We start from the raw sequence: 16,847 nt of genomic DNA, 5'->3' as shown, positions 1-16,847 counted from the left end.
TGTAACATTAGTGACAAATTATATCAGTGCCAACGTTTGAACCAAGACCAAGCTGAACTTCAGTGACAGCAACATACCAGTAAGTCAACTGACATGTGGAGTAGAGCAACTGTTTTTGCAAACATATCCTGATTTCCAGTCACACAATACTCCTATATATACTGGCCCAGATCACAGTGTACTTGGGCCTGTGATGCAGACACAGAACCAGTACACAGACAAATAAATGCAGCTGGATGTACAGCAGGCCTACAATATCTGGTAGAGCTGACAACTGCACAGACTGTTGCTGAATATCCACAGTTGTGCCCACTATTCAAGGTGGGGTTCTTATAAAATCTACTCTATGTGTGCACACATACTGGCAAGGCAGTTCAGATTGGAGTTACAAAAGCATGACAGACAGCTGTCACATGTCATACCCATCAGAACATACATATCCACACTAATCCTGTGTCACACACTGTATGCATGCACATATGTCTTGCAAATACACTTGCCATACGAATGACTTAGTAGCTCCATCTGCTACATTTCTAGCATCTGTCACATGTAGAAACCCACAGTCCTGGCCCACAGCCCAGTATGTGGCATGGCAACTACATGTATGTCAATACAGCATATGAATAATGGAGTCCTGCAATGTCAAGCAAAACTAGTTGCTCCTACTGCAGTCACTGCCACCCACAGTAGCACGTTAAAGCCCTGCAGAGTGGGGCATATTTCGCAATTATGAATATGTATACCACATGTTGCCTAACACTCTGGATGGCACTAAAATGTAATATATGCACCAGAGGTGCATGTCTCAACTGGACTGTTGTGGGTACCCTCAACCAGGCCATGCTGTGACACAACAGCTGACACTGCACCCTCATTGAAAGTTACAGCTTCCTCTCCCCCAATGCCTTTACAATCCCTAGTCTGACTCCTGGCCAGAATGCAGCAACTGTGGCCTGTTACACATGCAGTAGTATGTCCAACTACCTGCTACAGACCTAACATTGCTCTCAAACACCTATAGCAGGGCATCCACACAGGGGGGGGGGGGTTGGGGGGAATGTTGAAGTTTTAAGGGACATGTCTCAGTCTGCCCCTACAAACATACACAGCTGATAGACCAGCACCAACTGTAGCAGCATGCACAGTTAGATAGAAAAGGATCTATGACACTCACATCTGCCTGTTTTCTTACTCACCACAACACACATGTACACAGTACACTGCTACATAATCTGAAAGTCTGTTAACAATGGCCAGACATACATACCTCCCAATTGTACAGATTTCCACAGAATGTCCAGGTTGTTGACTCATAGTTTTGACCTGCTCCACATAATGTTTGTGTTTTTCTGCCAAATCACTGGGATAATATGAGGAATTATGTTACTAAATGATGGTATACATTTGAGTTGCAGACTTCAAATCCCTCAGAAAATGTATGTCAAAACAAACCCTGTTACTCTAGCAAATTTTGAAGTTTATAGGAGCAATATTTAAAATTCATCTCTAGTTATGGCCCTTTGTCCCAACATTTTGTTGTGCTTTGTCCAGATTTCTTGTGTTAAGAGGTTGAGAAGTATGACTGAGCTTCAGGAGTGTAACCACAGTGTACTGTACTGGCAAAGAACAGAAATGTAGATAAAGTATTACCTGTGTAAATCTATGTATTAATAGTAGAAGCTGGAAATCTCGAACATACAGACATAAGTTGCAAAACGTCAAGTAAATAATCAGAACTTGTTTTACAAATGTGTTATTTCGGTATCAGTGCAGCAAGCAGACATAAATGTTTACAGCTAGAGAAACATAAATAATTACTAGGTTAAAAAATGTAAGTGTTTAACTGTGTTTTGACTTCCAGTTCTACACAAACATCAGGCAGATTATGTACTTCTGACGCAGAGATTTTAAAATGTATGTTAGTTGCTGTTAGCCTGGGAAGTGAAAGCAGGTGACACACACTGATGTAATCTGAGCTAATCCAGCATTGATGTTGATTATTACTTTCAGACCTGTCTCATAGAAAGACCTTTGCATGTTGTAAGTGTCTGTGTATATGACAACATCCACTCATCTGCATTTGCCTTGCTAATAGAAAGGGACTAGGGAAATGTAAAATTGTTTACATATAGATGGTAATATAATATATCTGTCTGATGTTTGTGTGGTCGGCAGTGGTTTGATTATCAGGCATCTCTGCATTTAATGTTGATTTGAAGCCCTTTATCCAAGGTTTGATCACTTCTATTTTGTATCTTATTCTAGTATTACATTTGTTTTGTTTTAATTATTCTATTCTGTTGGAGTTTTAAGAGTTCCCCCTCCAACTCACCCAGTCCTTCTTGTGTTCTTAAATTTGATGGCTTTTGAGTTTCCCACCGCTACTATAAGTCTCATTTTGGACACTCCTCCCAGTCCCATCCCATCATTTTATTCTACTGAGTAGAGAGAGAGTATTTGGGAAGGCCTCCCCCCTTGGTTTCCCAAACGTAAATTATCATGTTTCATCCCTTCTCACTTAACATAATAAAATAATTCTACTGTATTTGTGCTGCTTCCTACTTTATTAGTTATTTTGCTTTTGCTGCCTGTTCTTAAAAGTACTCAATTGCACTTATTCTGCTGCATTTATTACTACTTGCTAGTAGCCTGATTAAATTGTAACTGATTTTCTAAGCCTTTTGGTTTAATCACTTGGGTTTCAGGCCAGTTATTTTACATTAAGAATGTTTGTGGTCTGCACTCTTGTGGAAGGAGAGGGTAGATTCTGCCCTTCTGAGCTGGGAATTGATGATTAAAGGTGTATTGTGCCAGCTTATTTGCACTGTTTCTTTCTGAAATTGGTGAACCTTGTTTGCTGTAGCATAGACTAGATTCAGATCTGCTGACTCTAGCTTTGTTTGTATAATTTGAGCACTAATCCAGGCCATCTTTTTTGGAGAGGGGTCCTCTGCACCTTAGTGGCAGGAATATGCAGTTAGAACATGTCTGATTAAAGACCACTGGAACAGGGCTCACTTTTGCGATTTTTTTATTTTTTAATTGGTTAATTTGTTTAAATCAGTTTGCTCTTGTTTGCTACTGTTATATATATGAGTATGTATCTGTCCTCCTATGTTAAATTGACCTAAACAGAGTTGAAATATCTTTAGCATATTCTGGTTATAAGTTTTGCTGTATTCAGATCTGTTTGTATGATTCCTGTGTTTCCTGCTATACCATCTTGTGTTGGCCAGGGCCTGCCTGCACTTAATGGGAGTAAGTGAACTGTTTGGAACTGGTCTGGCATAGCATGCTGAGCTAAGAGCTCAGGGACAAGGGTAGGTCAGTTCCAGTGTCTCTATTTTGCCTTTGTTTTTGTGGTATTTAAAATCAGCATCTGTGTGGGTTTGTGCTTGTTTGCCTATTGCGCACCACTGCTGTGCTGTTTTAACCCTTTGTGAGGTATCTCAGTTGCATTTTTTTCCCTTACCAGCACTCCTGTGTGAGGAGTTCGGTGGTGCAGCGGTAGCATTGTCGCCTCACAGCAAGAGGTTTTCCCATTCGATTCTCGGCTGGAGCGCCTTCTGTGTGGAGTCTGCATGTCCTCCCCACGGTCGAGTGGCATTTGAAAGATATGCGTGAATAGGCATGCCTTCATTGAAGGTTGGGCATCGGGCTGGCACCTTGGCACCATAAAAATCACTGCCAGTCATTAGCAGACCAGAGTTCCGCTGTGGCGACCACTAACCGGGAAAAGCCAAAAGGAAAATAACAACCAGCACTCCTGTGTGAATGAGGCCATTGTCTGCAGCTACTGTATTGATTTTATCCAGCCATACTCACACCTGTAGGTACTCTCCTCAGATAGTAACCACTCTACTATCGCTGACCTCTGTTCCACAGATTCTCATAGCCATGGATGGATAATGTGAGACAGTGTAGCAATTGACTTATGTACACAAACAACCCTTTGCTACTACCACCTAAGAACACAATATGTGAGAGATGCAATCACATTAAGAACCTAGGATCCTTGCTGTCTCAGTCAAAAGCCAGTACATGATTGACAGGCCATGATGCTTTGCCACAGATGACCTTCATCTGCCTCCCCCGGGCTTTAGGCTTTTGGCAAAGGTTTTTTTCCTCCCCCATAGTGCCTTTTTTAGCCAAAGTCATGACCACAGTATTACCAACGTGAATAATTCATATAAACAAAATTAAAGGTCATGCTGATAAATGCTAGTTTTAGCATGAAACTGCACTCATTGCAAGCATTCATTGCCCTGGAGGATGATTGACAGGCCATGATGCTTTGCCACAGATGACCTTCATCTGTCTCCCCCGGGCTTTAGGCTTTTGGCAAAGGTTTTTTCCTCCCCCATAGTGCCTTTTTTAGCCAAAGTCATGACCACAGTATTACCAACGTGAATAATTCATATAAACAAAATTAAAGGTCATGCTGATAAATGCTAGGAGTTTTAGCATGAAACTGCACTCATTGCAAGCATTCATTGCCCTGGAGGATGGTGACATTTGTGCAGTCACTGTAACCTGGTTCAAAGCTGTAGAGAGCACCCTGACCTTACCAGGTTACTCATCCTATCATGCTTTCAGACACCAAACAGATGGCTACAAAGCCATAGGAGGGTGAGTTCTAATATTTATCAAAGATATACACACCTCCAGGCTGGTAAAACGGTATGATGCACAGGAGACACTACAAGTGCAATTAATTGTTGACAAAACACATATTCAAATCATAACTAGCTACAGACCCCAATCATGACTCAGGACACCCATTCCACCTATCTGGACTTACCTCAATCCATCAAGATTCAACCCTCTACCCTGCTCCTTGGTGACCTTAACTACCCAACCATGCAGTGCAGGACCTATTCTAGCCTATACATGAATGGCCAGAGATTCCATGACTTCGTCAGTGGCAATGTATTGGATCAGCTGGTTGACACCCCTATGAGAGGTGAAAATATCTTGTACCTGGTCCTAACTAACATGAGTAGCCACTGAAGCACTCCTACAGCATCATCCTCCTTGGTAAGATCCAACCATAAAGCGATCACTTTTGAAGTCACCATCTCCCCTGCCCCCCCCCCCCTTGTCAGGGTCACATGAAAAAACATGTCTGAAGCTGACTACAGTCTCCTCAGAGCAGGTATAAGGAGCTGCACAGCCACCATCCCCGTCAGTTGGAGCTACCACTAATGTCCAAGCCTACACTAGGAAAATATATGAGCACCTACATAGCTGTATGGACTCAGCAATACCTGACAGGACCAAATCATCTTCCTCAAGGAAGAGTAAACCTGTCTCGTGCACAGCAGAAATGAACAAAGTCTATCATAGAAGGAGGTAATTTCTGTCCAGGGCCAAGAAGGAGCAGGTGCCAAGTTTGAAGCAATCTCTCCTTTGTTTGAACAAGCAAATAATAAGGTCACTGGTAAAATCCTGTAAGGGTAACTTCAAATGCAAATTGGCCACATCAACCAAGGACAATCTCAAGGCCTTCTTCACATATATCTGTAATCTCAAAGGCAACACCCAAATCTGCTCTAAACTCATGGTCAATAACACCACTTACACAAACACCATAGAAATAGCCAACCTGCTGGCAGACAGGTTCAGTGAAAATGCCCCCTGTCCCCCCATCAGTACACTAGGACATCCCCAGCACTTGCCCCCCTCCCCTCATCACCATGGAGCAGGTCCTTAATACCCTCTCAAAGGCAAAAAATAAAGTCTCCATGGGACCTGATAACATCCCTGCCTGTATCCTACATGAACTCAGGCATGAGCTCTCAGCTCCATTAGACACACTATTCAACCACAGCCTGAGCACCAGCTTCATCCCAGATGCATGGAGGACAGCCACTGTCATCTCTCTATACAAAGGTGGAGCATCCAATGATCCAGGCAATTATAGTCCCATCAGCATAACTAGACTGATCTGCAAGGCCATGGAATGTATTATAATGGACCTTATAAACAAGAGCATTGGCAACCTTCAAACACTGCACCCCATGCAGTTTGGTTTTGTCAAAGGGAGATCACGGCTGTTAAATGTGGTTGACTTCTTCAAAACAGTCACCAAAGCTATGTACAAGGAAAAGGCAGTGCACAGTGCTTACCATGACCTAGCCAAAGCCTTTGACACTATTCCACACTCAGGCATAATACATAAACCCTTCTAGCTAGGTATCAGCCCGTATGTTACCAGATGGGTAGCTAACTGGCTCACTGATAGAACCCATTCAGTCAAAGTAGGGGAAGCCACCTCTAGTAGTAGACCCATAATGAGCAGTGCACCCCAAAAATCAGTCTTGGGCCCTCTACTATTTGGCATATACTTGTCTGAGGTGCAAGCCACATCCAGTGGTCTGTGGCTGACCAAGTGTGCAGATGACTGCAAGCTGGGTTCTGTCTTAACTTCCTCTAGTGATGTGAACATCCTCCAAGAAGACCTTACCCAAACTAATGACTAGTGCCAGAAGCATCCCCACTACTTATGACATTAATAACAAGGAGGTCATAACATCCCTGTACTTCTCCCTTATCAGGCCCATTATTGAGTACAATGCCCTCCTTCAGCATGTATCTTGCCATGCACATGCAGCAGTTGGAGAGACCACAGAGGTTCCTGACCAGGAAAATCCAGGGTCTCAAACACCTATACTATACAGATAGGCTAAAGCCCTTTCCCTCTACTCAGTCTCATGCAGACTGCTTAGAAGTGACCTGTGTCTGGCATACAAACCATGTCTGACCCAGCCTTGATGGAGTTGCTGCATATCTGTAAGACAAACTAAATTCACACAACCTGCATGCAAAGCCTTAATCTGGTCTGATCTGGTCTGTGACATGAATCAAACTTGTTTGCAGGATAGATTTGTGTCTCAAAGACTCAGCCATCTGTGGAATAGAGTCCCTCTCCATGATATGCAGAGTACCTCTCTAGCCATCATTAAGAGGATCCTGGATGACTGGATGGGAAACAGAACATACATCCCTGGGATCCCACCTGTGTCCTTGATGGATGGGGAATCAGGTGCTGACTTTGAAGGAATATGGGCAAAAGTCATGGCTAGGCCTATGGAATATGGGCAAAAGTCATGGCTAGGCCTATAAGGGCCTCCGGCCCAATAGCCTAGTATCATCCTATGAACCTATGAACCTATTACCATATATGTTTGCTGTAATTATTTCAGACTGTCCTGCAATGTTATCTGAAATTATTCCCTGTGAGTCTGAACTCTGTAGTTACTGTATTGATTGAGTATTGTCTTTTTCCTTTATTAGTTATGATTAAATACAGGTAAACGTTGTAACTGTGTCTGATCTGTAGAGAACTAAGTAAGAAACAAAAAAATACACCAAACTTCAAGCAGATAGGAAATGCCAAACACGGAGATGATAGAAAAAGTTTTCCTTTAATAACATGTCCTGGTACCTCGGCAATTCGCCTTCAGTGGAACACCTCACCATACAAAAAACATTTCCTTATATACACTTAACTCATTAATCAATCAATTCATTAATCAATTTAAATGAATTTAAAAGTATAACCACTCAATATTGTCTTAAAAATTCATGACAATGTTGCACAACAGCATAAATAAACATTGCTGAAAAATTTAAATACATGCTAACACATACCTACAACTTATGCCTTAATACAAAATCAAAAATATTATTAACAATACAAAAATTTTGACAATGCTAAATTTTCATAATGGAATCCCAGTGTCTAAGTTCATACCCCTCGGATGTAAAGTATGATAATTAAAAATCATTTTATATTCTAATCTATTGATTTCAGTTTTGAAATTACCAATCTCAAAATGTGGTCTGGCCAATACACTAAAAATAAATCCATCACTATTACCATTGTACACATTAACAAAATGTGAAGCCACAGAGCTATCCATGTTACTCCTTCTCACATCCCCCAAATGTTCGAGGATGCAAATTTTTACTTCTCTAGTAGTTTGGCCAACATACCAGAGCGGCTCGGCACAATCACATCCCAAAATATAAACCACCCCTTGTGATGAACAGTCAAACTTCTCAAACGCTTGATATTGTTCCCATTAATTTTCTTTCCATGAAGATTTCTAACCCTGTGACATACAGAACATCATCCGCAACATTGCATGCCAACATTCGAGGCATCTGTTGAATAATCCAACTTCCTAGTTAACAATTCTTTCAAATTATTAAATCTACTATAGGGAAAAGTAATATATCGAGGAAACAAACAACCAACAGTCATATCATCACAGACTATATGCCAAAATTGTTTGACAATATTCTCAACTATCCGTGAAAATTCAGAATACCTAGATACAAAAAATAATCTATCCTGTTCACGTGAAGCTGAGCATTGTTTGTGGTAAACACCTCTTGTTTTCTGTCCTCCACACAACCTGTCCTTGAGTCCTAACAGCATTGTCTCCGAATAACCTCTGGAAGAAAGTCTTGCAAGCACCTCACTAAGGACTTCATCCCACAAATTTAAATCAGAGGTGTTCCTAAGGATTCTTTTAAATTCCCCATCAGACAATGCTTTGATCAAATGTGGAGGATGCATGCTACTAGCATGCAAAAAATTATTGACTGAGGGGGGTTTCATAAACGATCTGTGATGATCCCCTCCAATGTAAAATTCTACATCCAAGAAAGATATTTTTTTCTCTTGAACATTCAAAAACAAAACTAAGCCCATGTAAGTTTTTTGTTCAAGTCCTGTATAAAACCATTAAACAAAGATGATTTTCCCTTACAAACAAAAATAAGATCATCAATGTATTGTTTGTAAAAAATAACATTGTTAACAAAAAATGCATTCTGAAACATGAATTCCTTTTCAAATTCACCCATGTATATGACTGCATAGGTGGGAGCAAAGACCGCTCCCATAGCTGTTCATAGGTTCATAGGTTCATAGGTTCATACTAGGCTATCTGAACTAGGGCATTTATAAGCCTAGCCAGAGTTGTGTGGCTTTCACCACCCCTTAGGTTGAAGAATACTATACCCATTAGTTTGCCGTGCCTCTGTCCAGCAGTGATACAGAGATGATCCCCGGGGTAAACCTACGATCTCCCATTCACTGGTCAAGATTCCTCTTGAACAGAGCCAGCGAGGTGCTCTGTCTCACATGGACCGGGATTCTGTTCCACAGCATAGGGAGTCTCTGGGTGATGAATCTGTCCCTCCAGCATGTCCTATTTATATCCGTGTTGAGGTTTAAGTCTCTTGCTCTTGTGGCTCTGGTGGATTTGGATTTTTTGAGGTGGAGCATGTCCATTAATTCTGAGTTGGACATGGCCTTGTATGTCAGGTACAGGTCACCTCTGAGCAGACGGTATGCAACTGAATAGAGCTGGAGGTTTCTTCAGTCGGGCAGCATATGGCATATTTTTGAGCCCCTTTATCCTTTTGGTGAGGAACTTTTGGGGTCTTTCCAATTGCTGCAGGTGTCGGGTAAGATACATTCCGAATGGGGCATTGTACTCAATCATTGGTCTGATAAGTGAAGAGTACAGGGGAACAATGACCTCCCTTGATCTGGATGTGAATCTCTTCATAATCAGGTGGGCAATGTAGAAGGTCCTCCTAACCACTTTGGCAATGTGAGTGTCAAAAGAAAGGTTACTGTCAACTTGGGTCCCCATGTCCCTGATAACCTCTTCTGTGCTTAATGGATTGCCACCTATGTGGTAACTTGGGGTTACCTTGTTTTTACCAAAGGGTATGACTATACATTTTTTGGCGTTTAGCTTAAGGCCATGGCTCTGGCACCAGTTATCCGTTTCTATGAGACCTCTCTGAAGGATATCTGTGTCTGATGGATTTTCAACTATGGCACCCGGTTTGCAGTCATCTGCAAACTTTGTCAGCCACAATCCTCCTATGTTTGCCTGCACTTCTGAAAAGTAGATGCCGAACAAGAGGGGCCCAGGACTGAGCCCTGTGGGACACCGCTTGTGACCGGCTTGGAGTCTGACATGGCACCAGCAACTCTAACCCTGTGGGTTCTGTCCTTGAGCCAGTTTGCAACCCATCTTGTGACATATGGGTTTACATTTAAGCTGGTGAGCTTTTCTATGATACCGAGTGGGGTATTGTGTGAAAGCTTTTCCAAGGTCAAGGTAGGCTGTGTGAACTGCCTTACCCTCATCAATGGCCTTGGTGACGGTTTCAAAAAGTCGACCAAGTTCAAGAGGCATGATCTGCCCTTGACAAAGCCGAATTGGGTAGGATCCAATGTCTGTAGGTCCCCTATGTCTTTATTTATGAGTTCCATTATGATCCTCTCCATAGCTTTGCAGACCAGGCTTGTTAAGCTTATGGGGCGGTAATTACCAGGGTCCGTAGAAGCACCGCCTTTGTGGAGTGGGACCACAGTTGCCGTACGCCACTCTTTGGGTACGTATCCTGTGGTAAGGCTAAGATTAAACAGCAGCCTTATGTGTGGGTTTAGTTCCTCATTGAGTTCATGTAGCACACAGCCGGGGACACCATCCGGTCCCATTGATGCTGTGTTTTTAGTTTTAGAGAGAGCAGCTCTCACCTGGGCATTTGAGATGATTGGGAGGCTACACTCTGCTGGGATAGATATTTCTCCTTTTGGGGGGTGGGAGGGGAGAAATTTGCACTGAACCTGTCTGCCAGTATGTTTGCAATGTCTGTGGTTTCAGTGATTTTTGTATCATTTTGGACTAATTCTGAGCATATCTGGGAGTTTCCACTCAGGTTTCTAACATAGCTAAAGAAGACCTTATGATTGTCTTTTGAGTCCTTGGCGATTTTTCTCTCAAAGTTGGCCTTGGATGATTTTATGAGTGATCGTAGTTTTTTACTAGTATTGATCAGAGATGTCTTCCCTTTTAGGGATTTTGCTCTGTCTTGTAGTAGCTTTCTCCTCTTGTTGTAAAGTTTGTTTATGGCTGGGGTCCATCAGATCGGGCGCTTGCCTTTGGTGGAAAGGGTCTTGATTTTATTTGGGATTGCTTGATCCATGCAATCCTGGAGGTGCTCGTAGAAAGCATTTGTAAGGGATTCAGCAGTGTGGGTTGTGATTTCCAATGGCTCAGGGGCCTTGAAGGATATCACACCAGTCTTAAGAAGTGTGAAGTTGGCTTTTGAGAAGTTCTTCACTGTGGTCTTTTTTTTTGGGGGTGGGTGCGGGATGTGGATCTCCATTGAGATTAGTTTATGGTCTGATCTCACCAATGAGGGATATACTTCTAGTGTGGAGCATTTTGTCCCCATGTTTGTGATGATCAGGTCTAGTATATTTTCACCTCTTGTGGGAATGGTGACAAGTTGTTCCATAGCATTTGAGTTTATGAACTCCAGGAACCTTTGGGCTAGGGTATTGGGGCTTGAGTAATGTTCCCAGTCTATGTTTGGGTAGTTGAAGTCACCCAATATGATGGTGTTTGGAGAGACATTTATACTCTCCAGCGTCTTCAGGAAGGCTGTGTGGGGTTCCTGAGTTTGAGAGGGTGGCCTGTAACATGCTACAAACTGTAGAGCAGTTTTGCCTATGGTTAATTGCACCTGAATGGTCTCTGATGCTTCGTGAGTTGCCACCAGCCTGGAGGTGTGGGTATCCTTGATGAATATGGATACACCCCCTCCTTTTGTGGTACGGTCCAGGTTTTGGGGCCGGGACGCATGATATGAGGTAAAACCTGATAATGCCGGGATGCTCTCAGGAGCCTTGAACCAGGTTTCAGTCACAGCACAGACATCGATGTTCTCCATACTGAGGAGGGCTTCGCGGGTGTGCATCTTGAGATTTAGACTTCTGGCATTGAGCAGCATTACCCTTAGTTTTTTTCCATTATTGTTTTCTAGGGCGGTGGGTTTAGAATTTGAGCCTTGTCGAAAAAAGGCACTATGGGGGTGGCAAGAGCCTTTGCCAATATCCGGAAACCCAGGGGTGACAGGTGCAAGCCGTCCCTTGTGAAGCAGCATGGCTTGTCAAGCATGTCATTCCAGGCAGACAGACATTGGATCCCCTTAGAATGACACCAGAAATTAAGCCAATTATTAAAACTGATCATTTTGTCTCTGTATTGTGGCATCATTCTTGGTGAAGGTAGGATACTGCTCAGGGTCAGGGTCATACCAGCCTGGGCTACATAATCTGAGAGCTCCTCTATGTCTCTTTTCATGTAGTCCAGGGAGGTGCATCTCAGGTCATTCACACCGGCATGGACAATGACTGAGTCATACTTGTACTTGCTGTGGAGTGACCTGAGTGCTTGTGTTATGTGGCGGATTCTAGCGCCCGACAGGCAGCTTACTGTGACCCTCTCCTTTTTCAGTCTGGTGAGTGGGACGTCAGTGTGTCTGACTATGGAGTCACCTATGACAAGTGTGTCTGGCATTGTGTTTGGCCTTAAGGGCTATGACTGATTTGCACACTGACTTTGTGATCTATGTGTTGCTTGTGTTATGTCATGAGGTGGCAGTTGTTTGGGTGTCTGTTTTGGAGGCCTCTGCTGTTTTCGTAGATTTTTGATCAGTGCCTCCGAGTATGTCTTTGTGTGTTTATGTGTTTGATTTGTAGTTGTGATAGTTCTATGTGAGACTGGGTTTATGGTGTGTGTGGTAACCTTCTCCTCCTGTCTGGTTTTGCCAGTCCTGAGTTGAGAGAGCTCAGCCTCCAGTTTGGCTATATAGTTGCATCTCTCGCATGTATTTGTGTTTTGTGGGGGGAGAAGGAGAGGGTTGTCTGTGTACATGAGGCAATTGTAACATTGCCTCAATATTCCCAGATTCACCAGCTGAGCAGGAGAGGACGCTAGCAACTGACCCTTTGACATGCTAGAAGAAATGAAAAAGTTTGCTGTGTAACTGAGTCAGAAAGGACCTATAGGGAAGTGGGTACTCAAGGGGGTTTTAAGCTAGTGAAGTACTTTGTATAAAATAGAAGTGCTTTACCTGACTAAAAAATGCTTTAGGAACAAGTGCTGAGCTTTACAGATAGAGAATAGACTGTTTAGATTACAAGTAGAGCAGTTCTAAGGGAAAAATGAAGAGCAGACTTTACGGAGCCAGAAATAGTTTAACCTTGTTTAACCGGCGCTGCCCGATGTTGCTCTAGTGGCAACTCCGCGCTAAATGCAGAAAAGGCAATAAGTCAGTAGTACAGGCTAGCACACTTTAGTGGGCAGCCAAACAATTAAATTAAACAGCAAACAAACTCTTTTCGACTTGAATTAGACTAATTTCGACTAAAATGTACTTTTAAGTGCAGATAATAAAACATGCAGTAAATAACTATGAAAACAGTTAAAGCTTGCTCTAGGTAAGCAGTAGAAGGTAAAACAAATATAAAAAACAGCAGGATACTTAATCAGGAAAGCAGTCACTTTTTCAGTTCTCTGTAGCCAGGAAGACTCAACAGGACCACGTGGAGCTGTGTCTGAGCAATATGGCTTCAAAAAAATGCCAGAGGCAGATTTTAACCAGGGAACTTCAAAAGAGCTAGAAATCGTCCAAAATGACCAATTACTACAGCTTCTTGTGCTGAGGTCACTTCCCTGAAGGACAGGTAGGCTATTCAAGGCTCCCCACTCCCACTGGTGAGCTAAGAAACTTTCTTCTATCCAAGTAAGGCAATGGACAACACAGAAACTACAACACAGCCCAGGATACAGCAAGGCCTGTAAACTGGTCTAACTAGTTCAGGAGAGGCAGGAAAACAAGGAATATTTTTTTGTTTTTTTTGTTTTTAAATAGAAACACACAGAAATGCAGAAAAGGCAATAAGTCAGTAGTACAGGCTAGCACACTTTAGTGGGCAGCCAAACAATTAAATTAAACAGCAAACAAACACTTTTCGACTTGAATTAGACTAATTTCGACTAAAATGTACTTTTAAGTGCAGATAATAAAAATGCAGTAAATAACTATGAAAACAGTTAAAGCTTGCTCTAGGTAAGCAGTAGAAGGTAAAACAAATATAAAAAACAGCAGGATACTTAATCAGAAAAGCAGTCACTTTTTTCAGTTCTCTGTAGCCAGGAAGACTCAACAGGACTACGTGGAGCTGTGTCTGAGCAATATGGCTTCAAAAAAATGCCAGAGGCAGATTGTTCTTTTAACTTGAAGGTAAAAATCCTTCTTCCACACAAAATAATTGTATGTAACACTATATTCCAACAAAGATAGCAGAAACATGGTACGAGGGTCTTCGCCCATCATCTTTTTCATGGCTTCCAGGCCCCAACGCTTGTCAATGTTGGTGTATAAAGAAGAAACATCTACTGTGGCCCAATATAATTCTTCATCCCACATCATCCCACACAGTGCTCCACAAACATCCTGGGTGTTTTTTACACGGGAAGGTACCCTAGACAAATAGCTTTTGAAGTGAAAATCAAGAAATGTATTTGTTCTTTCTATGGAAGAACCCACCCCCAAGATGATGGGTCTCCCTGTTGGGTTAACCATACTCTTATGAATTTTGGGAATTGCATAAATGTAGGGGTGCCGTGGTTCCCTCGTGAATAATTTTTTGACATCACTGTCCAAAAAAAATTCAAGTCTCTCACCCCTCTTAAGCAACTCAACAAGTTCATCTGTGTACTGTCTCAGCGGGTTATAATTCAACTTCCTATAAACATCTTCTCTAAGCAACTCTTCAATAATGCTATCATATTTTACATTATCCATAACTACCCAATTGCCTCCTTTATCAGCTGGTCTCACAATCACTCTATCTAATTGGGTTATGAATTCCTTTAAAGCAAGCCATTCATCTTTGGAAAGATTGAATGCCCTATCTTTTCTACAAAAATCTAAGTGTTCTCTTTCAATGCTTGCACATACCACATATTCAAATGCATTAATAGCTGTCGAACGTTTCGAGTTCTTAGACATTTGGTGTGTTATTATAGAGAACTAAGTAAGCTCTGAGAGTACTTGCATGTGTATTCGGTGACACTGTATAGCCAACTCCAATAGGCTCTGTCTTGGTCACACTTACCATTTGGCTAATAGGCACATTACACAGTAGGATTTGTCACCCTTTGGTAAGGGCCTTACAGTACCTGATAAAGAGCTGAATCGTGGCAGTCAGAACTACCTTTAAGTGTGGGCAAAAGGGGCCATAGCTGGTAAACATGTGCCGGCCTTTCACAGGAGAGACCGTGTGTGTGTGTGTGTGTGTGTGTGTGTGTGTGTGTGTGTGTGTGTGTGTGTGTGTGTGTGTGTGTGTGTGTGTGTGTGTGTGTGTGTGTGTGTGTGTGTGTGTGTGTGTGTGTGTGTGTGTGTGTGTGTGTGTGTGAGAGACTCATAAATCAAATCTCAAAGTGTGTGTGTCAACTACTTGGGCAGGGACACAAAGCACCGGTCAGACAGAGAGGGTGATGGATGTTTTGGCTTGGGCACTTTGCTGAGATGTTAACCATATAGTTGTGCCAGTGAGGAGTCTTATTGGGGATCTGGAGAGAGAGGGACAAACCAGCCCCAGACTGACTGTGATCTCTGTGTGCTCTGAAGGGTAATTGTACTTTACTGTGTGTACTTGTCATTCTCCCATTGTGTACTTCCCTCACTGGTGGTAGTGGTGAGGATTGAGGCTCCTTGATTACTGGGCCAGTGCAGGGACATCACACTGACAGTACGTAATGGCGGATACAACTAGCACATCACATCATATACCATCCTTGAGCCACTCTCAGTCTACCAATGTCATACAGGATTATTTCACAGATTGTCCAGGTCTCCCTGATGATTCCTGACATATTCTGGCTAGGTCAGTGTGTTCCCACACCTGTATGTGATTGCCTGACACTATGATTAGCATACCTGGTGAGCCTCTGTAGCAGGACAGCAAGCTATAGGTACTAGTAATGGGGGGATGGGCACTGGCTCTGGCTGGCAGCAGTGCATACATACTGAGCATCCAATATAAGGTAATGGATACAGACCCAGATATTCATGTACCATTATTGTGTCCCCAGGGGTCTGGCATGTCACAGAGACATTCCCCAAACTCTGTGGACAACCATCATGTATTTTCCACCTGGTGTGTGGGAATACACATTTGGCTGGCAGGGTGGTCTACTTCTATCAGGCACATGTACCCATTTTGCAAACATCTGGGTACCACAGATGTCAAGACACCTATGAGGAGGTCATCCTACACCACATATGCACCACTCTCTGTTATCGTGTACCCCAGATGTTCCTGGAATGTTCACATATACCTGTAGTAGCACTCACCTATTTTTTGGACGTAGGCTGGATGACATGGCACTGTAATGTTGCCCATAGGGGACACCCAGCAGTCAATGGCAGTGATGTGTGTGGACACATAACAACACAGTCTGTCACAGCTGTCAGGCTGTTTCTGTTAGTCCTGGTACCATCCCAGGTTACTATCCTATGGGCCCTGAGCAGCCACATGACTAGGCCACATGTCAGTCCATGTGTATGCCAGGCAGCAGCTGATGTCCCCATTAAAGTGGCACACAGGTGGTATCCCAAGGGTGTATGTGCTGTTAACCATCCAGCTGACCAGGTTATGCCTGCAAATGTTTAGATAGCTACCCTGCATGATGTGGAGAAGGTGGCCATTCCACTGCAGGGTGATTTTGTGTGACATGTGTGTGAGCTGCCAACAAGGCCAGTCCAGGTCACTCACCAGGTTGAGGGTGTGTGTGTGTGTGTGTGTGTGTGTGTGTGTGTGTGTGTGTGTGTGTGTGTGTGTGTGTTTTAAAACAGTGGAGCATGACTAGCACTTGTGCAGCAGTCCCAGCAATGTGGAGTCCATGATTGCCTTGCATGCCACAGTGAGGTCACTCCTGAGGTGTATGTAT

Source organism: Protopterus annectens, chromosome 12.part0 (genome assembly GCF_019279795.1).
Source record: "Protopterus annectens isolate FY-2018-M chromosome 12.part0, PAN1.0, whole genome shotgun sequence".
Taxonomy (NCBI): Eukaryota; Metazoa; Chordata; order Ceratodontiformes; family Protopteridae; genus Protopterus; species Protopterus annectens.
Note: the sequence above shows the minus strand (reverse complement) of the source record.